Genomic DNA, 20,912 nt, shown 5'->3' on the forward strand with positions numbered 1-20,912 from the left:
AGAGGTGAATTTTAAATGAATTGGTCTAGGCTTGGCGTTTATAAGAAAATTCTTGTTCTGAATATCAATAAAAGTAAATGATTTGCTGTGGAGTAAGGAGAACTAAAATATTTGCAATGTTTGTAAAAGCTTTATTTACTGATGTATTACATTTTTTGTTTTTAACATAATAATTAAATGTTGATGTTTATGTTTTTTGCATATTCAGATTTTATCCAGATGGATTTTTGAAAGTCTGGACAGCAAAAAAAAAAAAAAACAAACACAAAATGAAAACACAGTGGGCATAAACAAGTCGTGTCCGAATCCACTTTTGCTAGTTTGACGATGGAAAAAAAATGGTTGGCGCTCGTGGCGCATGGTGTAAAATGGTTGTCCCTCCCTATTCTCTTAATGAGTAAAGGGTGTGTTTTGGGCGTAACGTGCAATAAACCAATCAGAGTCTCATCTCCCGTTCCCTTTAAAAGCCAGTTGTGCTCGCGTCATGGCAGATTCGCTATTTACATGGAGGAATTTGCAAGCGGAAAGACTGAATGCGTCTCCAGAGAGCAAATGGATCTGCTCGTGTGCGAGATTAAAGCAAGCAAGCAGACCTTCTACGGGACAAAGTGTACGCAATTTGTGGACCCGCCTATAGGCACACATTACTAACACACTCTTTAAATAACAAAAAAATATGGCGCCATCGACTTTAGACCAACTTTCAGTTTCCACAAAATAGAAACACGCCAACATGGGCGCAAATGCATTTGCTGTTTGAACAGCGTGGCGCAGGACGTGAAAATGATAACTGCGTCGGGCTGAAACTAGCAAAAAACACTTGCGTCAAGCATGGTGCCAGTGTTTGAGAGGGCCCATAATCTCAGAATTTTTTTTGAAACAACAGAATTTGTTTATTTACTTCCCTTGTTAATAACTTTGTGTGTATAAACTCAGTTCAGTCCCTTGTCAGTTCTCATCTTTCAGTTAAAGGTACAATATGCAGGATATTTGCAGTAAAATATTCAAAAACCTTACAATGATTACTTACAATATCCCAAATGTTTCCAACTATTTGTAAATCGTGAGAAAAAGGGGCTTGAGCAGGGGTGAGGAGTCACCACTCAATGATGTCATGTCCGCATTAGCCCCGGTTTCCGCCAGGTTTGACCTCGTACTGCAATAGTAACCATGGCAACAGACGTGGACAACTGGGTCGGTTATGCCCGTTATGCGTGCTCAACAGCGTGAGCGTCCCTAGCAGGGTTTTGTTCAAACATTATGGACCATGACAAACAGACTTTGAGACAAAAAGAGGACTAAAACATAGATCAATATGATTATAAATCATTTTTTGAATCTCCGTAAACAGCCCTTGCACCACATGGAATGAACACTAAAATTATATAATTTAAGAACATTTTTATCATTAGAAATGTATGAACATAATAAATAATTGAAGCTTTGGTGCTTGGAAATGTATTAAATGAGTTAATTAGTTGATGGGGCTGTTGACTTCCATAGGCCTGGTTTCACAGACAGGGCTTAGATTAAACCAGGATTAAAGCTTAGTTTAATAAGGACAGAAAGTATCTTTTATAAACATGCCTTGGAAAAAAAATCATTACTGGTGTGCATCTTGAGACAAAACGATTTTTAATGATTAAGCAAAGTAATGGAAAGTTGTGTAGTTGTGGTCTTTAGAACAAATAAATGAAGATAATATCCACACATTATCAATTACTGGGATTGAGTCATTTCAAATACACTCGACTGCTAGACAGACAAACTATAAATGAACATTAATGCACTGAAGTGTCCAGCATTACACTCACTAACTGTATGCAATCTGCATATCTTAAACATCCTAGTGTCTGGCATCCAAAACAACGAATATATGGATTACATATATGAAACATCTCTGCAGAGCAAAGGCGGAGCTGTCAGCAACAAATGTCATAACTGACGGTTAGAAACCGCTATCTTTCTTTCATAATTGATTCATAATTGAAGTCAACTTCTTTGTTTCATAATTGATGATCTTAGGAACACAGACATTATTTGAACTGAATTGAATCAATGATGACTCTATTGTGTTCTGCTTTGTAGGCAAATCAAATTCATTTTGTAACTAAAAGACATTGCTACATCAATTCATCTTTGAAGATCATCATCAACATTCAACTGACTTGAGCAGGATAATAACAATACTGTCTTCTGTAGAGCTGCTTTATAGCTGAGTTGAGTTTGATTCATTACTGATGAGCTTTGAAACATTGACTGTTACTGAACTAAACTGAATCAACACCGGTGAAATATGACAGTTGTCTTCTAAAGTCATTCTTCTAAGTCATTTAATTATTGCTGAATTTTGCTACAGTTATTTCCCTGTTTATTTCTGTGAAGCTGCTTTGATTGTATAAAGCTCTATGCAAATAAATTTGACTCGACTTGACTTTACTCATTTTTCACAAGTTAAAATAAGTCATGTATTTAGTTTTTGGTAAAATTGTAACACACTTTCCTAAATCTCAGGATGAAAACACAAGAAACAGGTGGGATACCATCCATTCAGCTTTTCATTGATATATTAAAGTGACAAAGTGAATATAAAACAAGTAACCTTCGTACACAAACAGCGATATATATGAATTGGTTCATTTGAAGCAGTCAAGTCAATTGCATACTACAAAACTGTTATACGTGTGTGATGCCATTGAGTCTCTGTCTCATGTGCTCCAAAACAAATTATTACAACCCCCCCCCCCCCCCCCCCCCCCCCTCTTGTTGAAGCCACTCCCTGACCACCTAAACCTAACCATACCTCATCTTAAAGGGATACTTCACCTCTGGAAAGATGAATGTGTATTTAAAATGGGTCATTTATGAAGAAGAAATGTGAAATTATTTTTAAATTTGGAGCTTTCTAGACTGAGAAAGGCCAGAAAATGTATTTTTATTTATTTTTAACTCCTTGCTTCGCTGCCATAGGAGGCCACGCCCACCGGTAATGGGAGCGCAGTACTTAAACAACAAGTCTAGGCTACTGGTGAGTCTCCGTGATGAGTTGAAAATGTGTTTCGAAATCGCCCAAAATGTCTGGGATTCGGCTTTTGCGTTCTACAGTCGACAATCATTATGTTTCCTGTGGCGAGCAGGACGAGTGAGGGCTGCGGGAGAACGGCGCGAGGCTGGTGGCGTGATTACCGATGAGCGAAACCTGTGAGATGCACCAGCAGGCTCGGATTGGCTAATCGGGAGCACTGGGAAAGGTGCCGGTGGGCCAGTATGTTTTTTTGGCCGCGAGGGCCGTTGTTGTCATGGCACTGGGTTGATTTTTTTTTATTTTTTTTTACTGCAGCCCTACTATTTTTATTTATTATTTTACCGCGGCCCCATTCTTTTTTATTTAAAATTTTTTCTCGCAGAGTGCAGCCTGCAGAATAATGATGAAGTGATTATTTTTTGACTCCCTGGCCCCGCCCCCGACGGCACCTTGCAAGTTTCTCAAAATAAAAAAGTCAGGTAAAAATGGATAACAGAAAGCGCAAAGGCGGCGCTGAAAAGGCCAGAATAAAAAAGAAGAAAGCTTTGGAAACTGACGCGGCCAAATGTTCTAAGCTGAGCACATTTTTCCTCAAAAAAACAAAAAAACCTTTTCTGAGAGAAGGATCAGAAAAAAGAAAAGAATGCCCGGAGAGCTTGCAGAAGATGAGCAGTTAGCATCAGCTGATACTGACTTTGAGGTAAAAGTACACTATAGCTGTGTCCCAATGTGAAGGCTGCATCCTCCGAAGTCCGTATTTGAAGGACGATTGCGTCACAGCCGCGCGACGAAGGACGTCCCAATTCAAAGGCTGCATCCGCGAAGGCCGCATTTAAAGGCCGATTGCGTCATCGCGGTGGGATGAAGGCTGTCCCAATTCAGTTATGCATCCTCCGAAGGCCGTATTCGAAGGCCGGTTGCGTCATTGCAGCGCGACGAAGGCTTACCTGTTTTAAAAGCGACGCCAAATGCACCCTTCGTTTCCCTGTGAAAGGAACGATACATAAATGGACACTTCGCGGACTATCCTACCCGATCCTACCCCATAAATCATTGCGCGGGTGACGACAGCATTTTTATTTTAAAAAAGGGTGGCCGAGAGTTCAGTGGTGGACGGCAAATTCACATTTAAATGTAAAAGTATTATGTGTTTATTTACTCAAATAGTCAGAGAAACCAGTGTTAACAGCCAAAAGTTTTTTTTTTTTCGTTTTTTTTCTTTCTTATTCATCTTACCTTATTCGTCAGCATTGCATGGTTTTGTCAAGTGGAAATGCGAAAACGGCTTTTATAGCCTTGTATTGTATTTCTTGTACATTGTATTTCTTTATTATTCATTATTTCATTATTTTATGCAACTTTAAATGTGTACACAAAAGATCGCTCTGGATATTTGTTTATTTTTGTAAGGGTCTCTGAGTGTTTGCAAGGTTGATACATTTAAACTATAATATACTTTTGTTTTGTGTCGTTTAATGTAAAATGTGTAGTGTTGTTGTCCTGTGAGGGAAAAAAGTACCTAGGCTACTTCACATTTGTACATGAATACTATCGCAGTATGAAGTTCCTTACATTCTCCCAGACTCCCACTGGTTATTTTAAAAATTAAAGTAACAAATTGTTGGTCCATTGTCACAATATTAACAAATTGTTACTAACTTCAACTGTCCCATATCAAAGTGCGCACCTGAAGCGCTCGGACCGGTCTAGCCTGCGGAGGATTGTTCTTGTCGCCTAGCAACTGTGACTGACAGCTGACGACGACGAGCGGGAGTAACGACGTTTGCACTGGACTTTTTATATCCAACTGGTTTAAAATATTCAAATAGGATTGACAGCCTGTATAAATATATTCACCATGGTCCATTTAAAGACAATAAAAAGAAAACCATACAAAATCGCATCAAGGTACGATTAACATTTGAATATAGGCTATATATGTGCCTATGTTTTATCATTATTATTTTTTATTTCATTACAATATTTACGTAGGTTAACACCCAATATTTGAACAGTTTACAGTGTAATCTGGCTATTCAGGACGCAGCCTCTAGCATTAAACCAGCTCTGGCCAACTCTTGAGCCGAAAATACATGACTCGAAATATTTTCTTAGTGGTTATGTGAATTGAAATTATGTGATTTTATATATATTGCCCCTCATTTAAAGACAGGAAAATATAAAACATAAAATTTCCAGTAAAATATAAAACAACAAAATGACAATAGCCTTTCTCCATAGCTGTTTACTCAGTTTCATTAAATGAATGATCAGGGTGGCAGCTGTACTCTCGCTCCGTTGCTTGGCGCCAGGAGCAGTAATAGGGAACACCTGGTTGCGCAATTAGGAAATCCCACGAAGGCTACATGAAGCGTCCTTCGAAGGCCAAATAGGCTGCATCCTTCGAAGTCTACAGCCTTCGAAGTGCGCAGCCTTCACATTGGGACACAGCTAATGTCATTGTAGACACAGTAATAGGCAGTATCCAAAGGAGGTTCTCTGCTAATGCAAAACTTTGCTCAGATTTTGCCTGTTTAGACCCTAGAAACTTTGCTCATGTGAGGGAAAATGGACTCCCCAGCTCAGCTCTGGAAGAAATAAGCAAGTGTCTGCTTAAGTTTGACGAAAGGGCTACATTTGGCACATTATGTGGTGAACTGTGCAGCCTTGCATCTCAGTGGGACAGACTAAAGATCTTCCCTCTGGAGGGTTACATTGTTAGGACAGCTAGTGAAATCCCACAAGGAGGTGATGAGGATCCTTCCATGGAACCGCAGGATGTCGAACTAGAGAGCAAAACTTGTGTTATTTGTGTTCATCTCATTCTCTCTCAGTACAATCTTCTAACTGATGCACCATGTGATTGGACTTGCCTACAAGTTGCTATGAACACTGTCCATCACACAAGTAGCCTGTGAGAGAAGCTTCTCAACAGTGAAATTCATAAAAAAACAGACTCAGGAGCACTTTAACCCAGAAGAACTTTGAGGCATTCATGCTCATGTGCACTGAGAAAGAAATTCTCATGTCTTTGGACAATGACACTGTGATAGATAAAGTTGCAGAGACCAGTGCTCTCCTCAGGCATTTATTAATGTTTTGGGGTTGTCCTTCCTTGCTTGAAGCTAAACTTATGCAGCTCCTTGAAGCTAAACTTTTGCAAAGGAAAAACAGATGAAACGATCATTTGAAAGTTATACTGTGAAAAAAAGGTCAGATAACAATGCGTGCAATGCTTGTTTAATTCTTTAACTAATGTTCTCATATTTGTGAAAAATATTTGAAGTTGTAAAAAGTTGTAAAGCAGCTGTTTCCTTGCCATTATTAGAAAGTGCAATACATTTTATTTTAATCTTTATTTTTTATTTTGTTTTATATATTTGTTTTTATTCTTTTTTTCTTCATTTCAATGTTTGGATATTTATGAATACTAAATCTGAAAGAAAATAGATTCTGATACTATCCTGTTTTTTACTGTTCTAATAAATCTTCACTGTGAAGCAAAACTTAGGCTTGTTTGATATTTAATTATATTTGATATATGATATTTTTCAAAAATACAATGAATTACAAGGCTGTAGAGAATATTGCAGACTTATATTCTGAGGTTTTAATTACATTATTTTAACATTGTCAGTCGTGAACTAAAGTGGGCCGGTCTAAGGCATGAAACTCCAGGGCTGAAAATGGGTCCCAATCCGGTCCTGTGCACCAGTCTCGTATCTCTCAAGGAGGAGCGGGAATTTTCTTAGCAATGTTAAAACACACATCAACTAATCACTTGTTTAGCGTTCATGTAAACACTACATTCAGATTCACCAATCAGAATGAATTCAGTTTGGCCTCGTTTACAGAATTGGGTCTTGATGCCCAATTCTGATTTGTTGCCTATATCTATATTTTTTTTGACTGTCTGTTTACACGTTCTTTAAATTGTGACCCATATCCGATTCATGTGTTTACACTTGCCATATAGGCTACGATCTGAAACCTATCGCGCATGCTTAAAGGGTTAAATTATCTTGCACAGATGGTCGAACAAGAAATATGCTTCATGCTCTGCCATAAGCAGAGTTGCAAAACACCACTTTCGAATTAGAAACAATGTCTATAAAACTCGTTAAAACTCCACGAATCACACGCGTATCGGTGAGAACACTCGTTAAAACAGCATACACACCCGAACCTGACCGCACATTTTTGACATTATTGATCCTGCTTTCATTCGTACTGCAACGGACCGATCTACGGGACATTAAGCCTTAAAATAAAGGTGTTCTTGGGCTGTTCACTGTTATACAATAAAGAGCCTGCACAGAGACAGCGAATAGAAATGAACACTGCCTAGAGCCCGTACTTACACAACACTGACAGTGGAGTTGCGCCCAGGAGACTCTGCACGTCTGTTTTAAAAATATAATTGAGCAAGTTAATAATCCAAGCACGTTTTAAATATCCCACTTAAAGTGTTTATTACAAATAAATGACTAAATGCTTAAAATAAATGTAAATGAACAATTTTCCACACATTTACAATCCTGTGAAAACACCTCTGTGCCCCTGTCCACATTCCTCTCCTATGACAGAACGTTTCATCGGCCATCCGTCCCTTTGCAGAAGCGTGTCGGGGGTTTCTCTAGTCATTTAAGAAAATCCGATCTGCCTGTTTACATGACAGTCCGATTTATTTCCACATATGACTGAGGCCTGAAACCGATCTGGAAATATCCAAATGCATGCGTTTTTTTTACTGTTTACACTGTCATAGAACAAATCCGATCTGTGTCGAATATGAGCAAAAAATCGGAATTGGGTCACATTTCACTGACAGTGTAAACAAGGCCTGAGATTGAAAAAAAGCTGTACAAGTGTAGACAATGAATGGCGGCGACTGCAGAAAGCAAAAGCTGAATCCCGGACATCGACGGCCGGACATGTCCCGGAAAAAGAGGATGGTAACCCCCACTACTCAGCTTTCTCCACAGAACAAGAGCCTGCTAGCTTAGCTTCCAAAAAAAGATGGCCGACACTATGAGTTCATTCTGTGAGTGAGATCACCCTCTATGGGCGGGTTGAGGACATGCGGGACAGACCCTACTACCGACTGTAGTCTTTAGACTCTGGACAAAAAATCCTCCGAAGTTGCAAAATGACGATTTTTCCATCATTAGAGGATTTTTTCCAGACATAAAATACATAAATCTCTCGTCTCAGGGGGATATGAGGGTGGAAAGCATGGTAATTCGAAAATACTACAGGTTTACTACTAAAACAAAGCTTAATGCTGAATCCTGAAGTATCCCTTTAAATTTACCTATACTGGGGGTAATAATCTGGCCCGACATTCACAGTATCATTTCTATCTTATAAGGTTGCTCACAAAATGTAAATAAATATTATTGTTTGTTACTGCTGTCACCAGGAAATAAGTCACCTTCATTTATTTATATAGCACTTTTTTACAATACTGATTGTTTCAGCGCAGTCTCATCCCAAGACGTCATATAACTGACGTCTTGGGACGTCTTTTGACCAGACGTCAACATCCACCTTTTTAGGGTACCCTTAAAGGTTCTCTAAGCGATCCTGGGTGTTGACGTTCGAATATTTTCAAACAAATCGGAGCTAGACCCCCCTCCTCCGCATCTCATCTCCTCCCCCACCCTTCCGTGCTTCCTGAAATAATTGTGAACGTGCATAGTTCTAGCTAATTATATCCTTGTGTGGGTTTGGCGAACATAAGCGTCAATTTAGAAGAAAAAAAAATTTAACGTTACCCACCTGTCAAGCAAAAACAGAGCAACCTGAATGTCGGACTGCCCTTCTGCCGCCGGAGTTCTCGCCCTCATTCAAAAGCTTTGCTACCGATGTAAATTCGGAATTTCGCACGTTCTTTATCCGATTCCTTCTTCTTTTTAATTTGTTCCTCAGAACGACGTCTCTTTGGTCGTGTGTCGGTAATTTTTCAAGCTTCGCTGCTCTCCTTCACACACACACCCCCTTCATGTGCACGCGCACTAACCCCCCAGACCCACCCTCAACTACTTCTTGCCAGTGATTGGCTGGAACACTGTTTGTTAGGTTTCGTGGTCCGGGTAAGACATGATTGTTTTTGTTGCCGTTTGTGGAGCCTGTGGTGTCTACAGAGACCGCGTTTTTTTACAGTGTGTTTAGGGGACAGGAAGCTAGCCGATAGTGAGGAGATGTTTGATGTATGTGACAAAAAATGTTTTGGCCCAGCATCGCTTAGAGAACCTTTAAACATCGGTTAGATGACGTTTTCGGATCCTAACCCTACCCCAGACCTAAACCTACCCCCGTCACCTAACCGACGTTAAAGGTAAAGCGTCAGTTCTATGACGGCCCGGGATCGTCAACTAACCAACGTTTAAGGGTACCCTAAAAAGGCGGATGTTGACGTATGGTCGAAAGACGTCGAAAGACGTCCCAAGACGTCCGTTATATGACGACTTGGGATGAGACTGTGTTAATTGTTTCAAAGCAGCTTTACAGCGATATGGTTTTGATTGATTAATTTCCGTTGTGAAAAATCATTATTTATTAACTTGAAAACAGAACATCTGAAAACAGTTCATACGTGACGAAAGGAGTTTGGGTGGCTTGGGGACGTAAACTTTGAAATAGGTTTTTTTGAAAATGGGTTTTGAAAGCGAGACCGTTATCATCTCTGTGTAAACTTCAAAAACGTGAAAACGGTGACGGCATGCACATGCATTTTACGTGTTTAGTCTATGGGTAAGCACGTTTGAATGCGTATGAGCGTGGACATGTAGTCTTACTTTACAAAGTGATCTTGCCAATTACATGTCTGGCCTGCATCATACAGAGTTTCCAGCCGTTTCCGCGAATCCATGTGGACATGAATCCTTTTGATAACGTTTTCATCTGTACTTTTAACGACATGATCGTCAATGAGTGGATCTCCGAGCCGCTGTGAGTGAGTGGAGGCAGGGCTCATTTGCATATAGTTACATAATAATAGTTACATTCAAGTTTACTTTACAAAATGTTTTTTTTTATTAAATATGTAATTTTGGTGATAAGTTTTAAGGGATACAGTTATTGACTACAGGAAAACTTTAAATAAAACATTCTTCTTATTCAGTTATTTGTTGTTGCATATTTTCTGTTACATTTTTACATGTTGTAGAGTAAATTTTCATCAAAATTCTGATATTCAGATTTCTATCAATTTAATGTCAACACAATATATTACCCTACACGTGTTTTCATTGTACTTTTAATTATAAAAAAAATTGAGCCTTCCCTTCCATTTTAACCCATCCTTAAACACACCACCAAACCACTGTCACTTTATATGATGAACAGAATGAGTTAGACTTTCTTCATTTCAAGCTTCCTTTTATCCTACATTCATCTGCTCATCATATAAAGCGATCGAGTCTCTTCAGGGAAATTCTAATTAAACCGCTCAATTTATGTGAATTAGGTTTACGATCTCTTTGAAGTGTCAAAATGGTAGTTGCGTAGCTGTCAATGGAGGAACAGAACTCCCTTAGTTTCTAAATATCTTCATTTGTGTTACGAAGATGAACGAAAGTCTTACGGGTTTGGAACGACATGAGGGTGAATAAATTATGACAGAATTGTAATTTTTGGTTTAACTACTCCCAAATAAAAATTAACACAAATAATGACGGCGAAAACAGCATAAAGTCAGCAAACTCTTTCAAACAAACGATCTTAAATCAGTAACTGCACTGTAGGCATGTAGCAAAGCATGCTGGGAGCTGGCAATTCCTTAACAATCAGCAACTTTGCTTAATGAAAATGTTTCTCCGGACGGCTCTTTACAGACAACAGTTCAGGGAATTTTGCTGGTCGGAGAATCTGTGACTAAAAAAAAGGAACCATATGCTAGATCAAATGTAATTGCTTTTCAAAGTGAGGATTTTGAACTGCAACAGAGAGCCAGTTTCAGTCCGCTCAGAACGATTTTCTGCTTCCTCTTCAAAATGAAGCACACAGAGGATCTGTTTATTGCACATTTACCCATTTCATGTTTATTTATCTAACTGCCTCAAGAGGGCTGGAACAAAATCACTGCGACTTTATCAATCTCATTAGGCTGATAGGCCAAAGACAATAAAGCAAATAGTGTCCCAACAGCAATTTCTGAACCTCTGATGTGTGTGTGTGGATACTCTCCTATAGAGTGCGAAGTTATGACATCACTTTGTAGGCCAAAACGCAGAAGTGAATTACCATTTTAGCACTTCTGGTTCCCTCGCTCTAAAGTCTATGGGTTTTTTAAATGGGTTTTTGCTAAATCACCTGAAATAAGATCTGTGGTGAACAAAGCCTCTAAATATTTTCACGTTTTGATCTATGACATAAAACACACCAGTTATAACCTCCTTGTGTTTTTTTAAAACTTTATATAGGCTTCAAAATGTATACATTTTGGACTAACTTTTAAAGATTATCTTGATAGACAAAACGTGTAAGTTGTTGAACACAGATCTTATTTTTGGTGATTTTCCAAAAGTCTATGGGGAAAATGCATATAGCTTTTCGATTGAGGGAACCCATGCACTGCTAACTTCCGAGTTGTCCTACAAAGTGACGTCATAACTTCGGCATTCTATTATGTACGATCACATCGTACGATTTGTTCCAGGTGAAAGATGACCAATCATGGTGGTTTCTGTGGTTCAGGTTCACCAGTGATAATTGTCTGACAGGAAATACCGCATGATAATCTCACAGTGTGTTTGCTGCTACGACCTAGAGTACAGCTACTGACTAGCCACGACCAATTTGTACGAATTTGTACGAGTGAGTAAAAGGTGGCTAATTCGTACGAACTGCCTAAACCCCAGTAATGAGTGGGTTTAGGGGCGGGGTCAGGGGTAGGTCATTCGTACGAATTTATACGAAGTAGGCAACTCATAAAATATGTACGATTTAGTAGAAAAACGAGTGAGGTCGTATGAATTCGTACGAATTGCCGTGAGACCGAGTTGGACTATAGCCAATAAAATGCAACATGAAATGGCGTATTGATTCTGACACTAAAACTACATACCTCAAGCTCCATTTGCAAGATTAGCATGCTAGCCTCTTTTCCCTAGCCATGACCGCATCCATATTCCCCCTCCTTCAATTCCTCTTTTTAACAGCGCATATAAAAACTACAATTGCCAAAGTGCGATTCTTCTTGTTTAACACTAGCACATGCTGATGACGTTTATTCTTCAAAATCTTGCGTCGTCGCCTACGATTGAATGGTGTCATCATCATAAAGTCTGCACGTCGTACCCATGTTTATTAGATCCGTGTCGCACAGTGTGATTGTGATGATCTGAAATCTGGCATTAGAATGACCATTGCTGGTCAACAAAAATGGTTTTGGAGTGGAAATCCATGTCGGTCTAGGTCAAGTCTACACATGGCTTCTGCTACATAATGAATGAGTTCCCTACGTTCACACCGGACGCGAATCGCACGTCAAATTCGCGCCTGACGCGTCTAGTTTGACGCTTGACCACTTTGTGTTAAGAGCGACACTTCGCGTGTCAAGAGCGAAACTGGCGCGCATAAAAACAAAAGTTTGAAGTGAAATTTACGCGCGTCAGAATCGAAATCCGTTGGTGGCCATTGTTTTTATGTCGACCGAGCATTCATCAAGAGAGTTACCGCTCTGTATTTACTCTGGAGAGCAGAACAGCGGCGTGGGGATCATCGTCGCCGTATATTTGTGTCCACCGGACCCTTCGGAGCCGAACCGTTTGGCGAGTTTCACCATTTGCTCGCTGCAGGAGCTGCGCTGGATGACGGCCGCTGTCAGCGGTACTTCCGCCTGTCACGTTCCCAGTTTGATGACCTGTTGTCCCGCATCGGAGCGAGGATCAGCCTCGCCCTCATATCATTTATTTTTGTTTTGATGATAAATAGAGCCAGCCTTCAAAACCTGTCCTGTGATTTTTTTCTCTCTCTCACGTCCAGACACGGATTTATGCACATATGTTGATTGTCTTTACAACATAATACTATTTAATATAATCTAGATATGGAATGAATAACATTCAATACAAAATGAACATGTCTCGTATATAGAAATAATGTTTTAAGTGATAAAACATTTGCTTTGTTGTGCATAATCCCAACATGCATTTAGTATTACAAAATAATTTATTGAAGCATCCAGACACTTCACCACGTGAGCAAGCAGCTAGGCTCCTGATTGGTTAACGCGGCGCGAATTCACGCCAAAGTTCAGATTTTTCAACTCGGGCGGCAGATGCGAATTCGCGTCAAACGCGTGAATGCACAAATGGCACTAACTAAATCATTCGCGCCAGACGCTCAATTCGCGCGAACTTGATGCGCGAATGAGGCGTATTCGCGTCTTCCGCGCCGCGCTCCACGTCTCATTCGCGGCGCAGGAATTTTTCACGCGCGTAAAGCATCTTTGCATTGACTTAACATTGAAATCATTCGCGCCTGACGCCCTATTCGCTTCCGGTGTGAACGTAAGTCTGTGAGTGCATGTGTGTGCGCGCACAAGCAAGATTTGTGTATCACACCACCACAGGGAGGTCTACCTCCAGAACTTCCCCTTTGGGTCAAAAGTGAAGTTTCATCTCATTATAATTCAGAAATGCTGGCACCTGCCGTAACAAATGAGAAAGGTGGAAGACTCACCAAGTGTGTAACATGCAGCCTTTTAAAACTGTAATTATTGTTCTAATTATATTAAAGCCACAATATGTATTTTTTTCTACTTTAAAAATAGCAAAAAAATAACTGTATCTATGTTATATATTTCTATTAGATGTGTACTTACATTATCCCGACCGTTTCCACCAACTTTAAAATACGGAGAAATTTATAGTTTAATTCGAAGACACCGGACGTTTCTTTATTTCCGTTTCGTAACCCGTCTATGGCGTCATATAACCTTTGACTCCTCTACTTTCTCTAACTTCCTTGCGGAACCCGGCGAAACCCGCCAAACACAAAGGGGAACACTGAACTACCGCCAATAAAGCAAAGAAAATGGCGAAGAAAAAAAAGTCGCACTCACTACATTCCCTTTAGCCTTAGCACATAGTGGATGCATAACGCAAACCCAGTCAAACGTTTGACTGCAGTATCTTATGTGCTTTATAATCCGGTGCGCCCTCTATAAGAAAAATTTTCTAAATAGGTCATTCATTGAAGGGGCGTAATATAAATATTTATATTCGTCCGTATTATAGTTATGGACCACGATTACGCTTTGCCTGCACGTTCTGCTGCTACAGCCAGATCAGTAAAGCTCAAACGTACGGGTGAAAAATATGACCCGAGAAGAGTTTGGGACAGGAGAAAAAGCATGACACAGGTAAGCATTGGGGTTGCATTTAAAGCTTCTTGACAAGCTAAATCTACAGAGAGATGCCGTATATCCGTATATTTTGTGAAACGATGATGTCATGTCATGAGCTGAGCTGGTTGTCATTGACAGCGACAACAACTCCCGTGAGCCCACGCTCTTTCCCGACGTCATCAAAGTACGTCTTTTGTTATTATTTTAAATGAGTGACCCCTGGTGGCCAAAAATCGCATACTGTATGTTTAACTGCTGACTCATTCATTACACTCTACTGAAAGAAACATGGAAATGTGAAACTCCAAAAATATTTCAGTGATTCAAATTAAGAGGTGAAACTAATATATTTAGTATATATGAAGAGTTCAGATGCAAAAGCCTCTAAATGCCATTTGAAATTTTCTTCTTTAATGATGATTTTTTTCAAACTTCTATATTTAAGTTCAGTAATTTCACTTAAATAACAATTAATAGGTAATTATCATTGCCATTTAAGTGAAATTACTGAACTTAAATATACAAGCTTGATAAAAATCATCATTAAAGAAGAAAATTTCAAATGGCATTTAGAGGCTTTTGCATCTGAACTCTTCATATATAACTATATACATAATTTTCTGAGATTTTGAATTTGGGGTTTTCATTAGCTGTATAACTTTTGCGCAATATTCCAATTTTTCGAGTTTCATCTGTATATTTGGGTATAGACAAACATGCCTAAAAGTCAGGGTTTTTTTATCACTATTTTTTTTTTATATACAGTATCTGTCAAATGTTTTCTATATAAGTCTCTTCTGCTGACCAAGGCTGCATTTATTTAATTGAAATTACAGTAAAAAAGTAATATTATGAAATATTACAAATTTGAATAACTTTGTATTGTAATATATCTTAAAATGTTTTTTTTTTTTCATTTAAAGCTGAATTTTCAGCATCTTCAGTGTCACATGATCAGAAATCGCTCTAATACAATGATTTGCTTCCCAAGAAACATTTCTTATTTTTGCAGCTTAATATTTTTCTGGAAACAATGACACCATTCCAACATTTATAAATCAAGGAGGTATTATAAAAAAAGAGGTATCTTTGATGCTAAACCTGAGCAGATCTAAATGTAATGCTGTAATATACACTTTTCATTCGTTTTCTCATTTTAAAATGTCTAATTTTCAAAATGATTGATTTAGGTATTGGTAAGGACATGTCCCTAGCATCCTTATAAATTCATCGTTCTTGTGTTCAACGATAAAACAATTATAATAAACACTGCAATATTAAAAAAAGAAGTTTTCCATATTGATTCCATGGTGACTTTAAAAGTCATATGCAAATTGCAGCAGTGCCACTGCCTACAGCTTTATCTGGATTCACTCATTACTCATTTATGAAAGTTTATTCATTACATTGAATAGAAGGATACGCAGTGTCCACAAACCATATATATCAACGTCACAGGGCATCGTCATCTGACTCCCTTGCTGCTCTGGTGTTGTGTGGTAATTGTGAAGCTTATTAAATTTGTGAGTGAGAATATGCATGATCACCTGCAGGCTGATGATTCACGCTGATTTTGCAGCTCGTCCGTTGTTAAGATTAGCAGCTCTCTGCTACGGCTAGCTTGCATCAATTCATCTTGTGCATTTTTATGATTGCTGTTCATTCTGAAATTGTGGGAGCATTAGCAGATCCGAGGATGAGAATATGCCACAATATATATTTAACCTGATGCTGTGTCATTGCCCACAAACAAAATCTACATGCTTTTAAGTTCCCAATCCCAAACCAATTTTTTAAATGAGACAAAGAAATAAGAGTGTCTGTAATAATAATAATATATAGGCTATATATCCAGACACTTCACCACGTGTATATATATATATATATATAATGTATAAATTTTGCATTTTCCCCATATATATATATATATATATATATATATATATATATTAGGGCTGTGCAAAAATTAATTGCGATTAATGACATCCAAAATAAAAGTCTGTGTTTACATAATATATTTGTGTGTGCTGTATTATTTTGTATATATAAATACCTATGCATGCATGTATATATTGAATTATTTGCGCTTAAATTTTGTATATATATATATATATATATATATATAAATAAAAATATTTTATATATGAATAACACATTTTCTTAAATGTATACATGCACGTGTGTGTATTTATATATACAAAATAATTATATACAGCACACACAAATATATTATGTAAACACAGACTTTTATTTTGGATGCGATTAATCACAATTAATTTTTGCACAGCCCTATTATATATATATATATATATATATACATATACATTTTCAAATATTAATAAAACATTTTACGAAATAATGATAAAAGTGTATGCCCAAAAAAAATATTTTAAATAAAGTTGATTTTATAATTTAGAAAAAAATGATTTTATAATTTTTTTAATGGAATATATTTTTGTTATGATAACATATTAATTGTATCACTCTGACATTCTCGACTTTATGTATATTATTTATTGTAATCTAATATATTATAAATATATTGTATATTAATTTTTAATAGTCATTATTAGTCATGTCTATAGTCTGGATTGAATGTTTTATTATGCATTTCATTTGAAAATGTCATTTTTCAATAAAAATGTATTATTGCTTTTGTGGCATTAACATCATGCACAGAAAATAATCCTGAAAAATGATTTGTTGGTTTAACTTAAAGTAGACCTGGTTGCCTTAAACTCAAATTTTTGAGTTGATACAAACAAACAGATTAGTTTATTCAACAGAAACTCAAAATATTGTTATCTGAACAACATTTGTGAACCTAAGCTGATTTGACAAAAGATTTGTGAAAAGTTCTTTCCCAGAGCATGCGACAGACAACACTCAGTCAATGCACTGATTTACACTGAATGACAGAGACACAAACATCATGCAGTTCCTTCGTTCTGCTAAACAATGACACAGCCGCTGATTGTGACATTTATAGCCGTAGAGTAAAGGGATTTGTGTTTTTTGATGTCACTTTGAATCATAGAAGTGGAAAATTGATAGATTCATATTCTGTTTGTTAAAACAGAAACGGAATTGTATAATATAGATGTGACAGTGGCTGTTTCAGAGGAACGAGAGTGGGATCCAGATGCAGCAAACATTTATTCATACAAACATAATACAATCCAGGCAAAACTGATGAATGCAGACACGAGCAGGGGAGGCAAACTGAACTGACAAGCGTACACAGGACATCCATAGAAGGATAACGTCAGACAAAGAACATGAGAAACATTGAGGATGTACTCACCAAAAGGATTATTAGGAACACCTGTTCAATTTCTTATTAATGCAATTATCTAATCATCCAATCACATGGCAGTTGCTTCAATGCATTTAGGGGTGTGGTCCTGGTCAAGACAATCTCCTGAACTCCAAACTGAATGTCAGAATGGGAAAGAAAGGTGATTTAAGTAATTTTGAGCGTGGCATGATTGTTGGTCCCAGACGGGCCGGTCTGAGTATTTCACAATCTGCTCAGTTTCTGGGATTTTCACTCTCAACCATTTCTAGAGTTTACAAAGAATGGTGTGAAAAGGGAAAAACATCCAGTATATGGCAGTCCTGTGAGCGAAAATGCCTTGTTGATGCGAGAGGTCAGAGGAGAATGGGTCGACCGATTCAAGCTGATAGAAGAGCAACTTTGACTGAAATAACCACTCGTTACAACCGAGGTATGCAGCAAAGCATTTTTGAAGCCACAACACACACAACCTTGAGGCGGATGGGCTACAACAGCAGAAGACCCCACCGGGTACCACTCATCTCCACTACAAATAGGAAAAAGTGGCTAAAATTAGCAAGAGCTCACCAAAACTGGACAGTCGAAGACTGGAAAAAAGTTCCCTGGTCTGATGAGTCTCGATTTCTGTTGAGACATTCAGATGGTAGAGTCTGAATTTGTCGTAAACAGAATGAGACCATGGATCCATCATGCCTTGTTACCACTGTGCAGGCTGGTGGTGGTGGTGTAATGGTGTGGGGGATGTTTTCTTGGCACACTTTAGGCCCCTTAGTGCCAATTGGGCATCGTTTAAATGCCACGGCCTACCTGAGCATTGTTTCTGACCATGTCCATCCCTTTATGGCCACCATGTCCCCATCCTCTGATGGCTACTTCCAGCAGGATAATGCACCATGTCACTAAGCTTGAATCATATCACATTGGTTTCTTGAACATGACAATGAGTTGACTGTACTAAAATGGCCCCCACAGTCACCAGATCTCAACCCAATAGAGCATCTTTGGGATGTGGTGGAACGGGAGCTTCGTGCCCTGGATGTGCATCCCACAAATCTCCATCAACTGCAAGATGCTATCCTATCAATATGGGCCAACATTTCTAAAGAATGATTTCAGCACCTTGTTGAATCAATGCCACGTAGAATTAAGGCAGTTCTGAAGGCGAAAGGGGGTCAAACACAGTATAAGTGTGGTGTTCCTAATAATCCTTTAGGTGAGTGTATACACTCAAGGGGCTATTGGCAACTCACCTAGGAACAATCAACTAATCAACAGGAAAAACTACAAAGTACTACAAAACATGTCACAGAAAAGGAAATAACATCAGTCCTCACAAGACAAGGGGAATCATGACAATATAGCAGATTAAACATATTGCCAATCTAGACAATTACAGACAAGGTTTGCCTAGGCTATATTCTAAATGAATGTTAATGAATATGATCTGGTTAGTTATTATACAAAATAATTTAAAATTAAGTCAATATTCAGGGATTGACTTGACAGGAAGGGTAGAACCCAGTGCCTAACCTAATATAAGTACAATATATGAAATGTGTTTTTTAAATCAGGCACAAACACACACACACACACACACACACACCACTGATCAAAAGTTTGGAATAATTAAGAAAATCAAGTCTTTTGAAAGAAGTCTCTCGCCAAGGTGATCAAAAAGACTACTATTGTGACAATATTATTACAATTTGTGTGTAAATTAATATAAAATGTCATTTATTTCTGTTAAGCTGCATCATTACTCGTCTTTAGTGTCACATGATCTTTCAGAAATCATTCTGATATGATGATTTGCTGCTCATTTATCGTTATATTGTTATCCAATAATTAAATAAACAATATTTTTGCTGCTTAATATGTTTTTGTTTATTAAAATGATTTCTGAAGGCTCGTGTGACATTGAAGACAGGAGTAATGACTGCTGAATTTCAACTGTACTAATATTTCACAATAAATTTGATCATAGATGCAGTCTTGTGAGCACGTTTATGTAAATATCAGAGAATTCAGGTGGTATTATTTAAATATGTTCATCGGTCCTTTTGCATTGAAGTGCATGGAACTCATTTCCAATCATGCCGGTATTATGAGGTGTCGTATTAATCAGAGAAATTGCTTTTCATCTCTAAAGCATGTCTCACAAGGGTAACATCTTGACCCAGCCATCTGTGATCTTGTGTCAGCTCATGTCTGACTTTCTCACAGGCACAAGTCCAATAGTGTACAGCTGTGACCATGTCATTCAGCGGTGTGTTATGATCGGCACTGCGCACTGCAGACAGGGTGTCTCATCAACTTAATCTTATTAATATTCATAAGAGGACAGCGATATCCATTCATCCCCATCTACGATGCCATATTCTACAGGAACGTCTTATAAAGCCCCAGAATGACAAGCAGAAAGAGGAAAAACTTGAAGTGTGATGAACGTTAGAGCTGTCACTGCTGTCCTCCGAATGTCCTTGGGTTTCCACGTGTGTGTGACACTGTTTATGTGCTCCTTCGGAGTGAATAATGCACGTTTGAAGCAGTTTACATTCCTTGACAAGTCAACAGAGTATTTCATGCTCTTTCTGGGCGGTGGGGCGGGGGGTTGGTTCGCTGGTTTTGTTTTCCCTGGGTGCTCAGGACAGGATAGAAGTGCAAGAGATGAATTAAGAAGCCAGTAGAAGAATCTCCCAATGGACTCCCTACACCCATTTAAACGCTGCAGGAGCGAGTCTGGGAGAGCACATCGGCAGTGTTTTATTCTTAGCTGGTGCGTTTTAAGTGCTGTTCCCCAGTAAGCGCAAACAAGGCACAAGAGGAGCATGCTATGAAGAACAATGACGTTGACAGGAGTAAACAGGGCCTAAATGAATAACACAAGGGTTGGAGTTAAGACTTTTTCAGTCCAACCAAGTCAAAAATGCATAGAAAGTCATAAGTGCTGTTGCTTATTCACAAGGTTAGAGATTTCAAGCATGACCGCCGCCTCAAATCATGCAGCTAAAGGCCCTGTGATATAATCATGGTGAACTTATTTTTCGTTTTTTACTGAAACCCTGATATACGAGAGGCTTTAAGATGAATATGTCGAAATAAAATACGAAATAAAACACATAGGACAGTGCTGAGAAGCTGTTAAGAAAACATCTGATCATAGCTCTTTAATTCGGCTCTCCAGTCAAAACAAGTCTCGCCGCATTTATTTAAAGAGCGCTTTATACAATAGA

This window comes from Pimephales promelas, chromosome 19, assembly GCF_988280905.1.
Source record: "Pimephales promelas chromosome 19, fPimPro1.hap1.1, whole genome shotgun sequence".
In the NCBI taxonomy this organism is placed as follows: domain Eukaryota; kingdom Metazoa; phylum Chordata; class Actinopteri; order Cypriniformes; family Leuciscidae; genus Pimephales; species Pimephales promelas.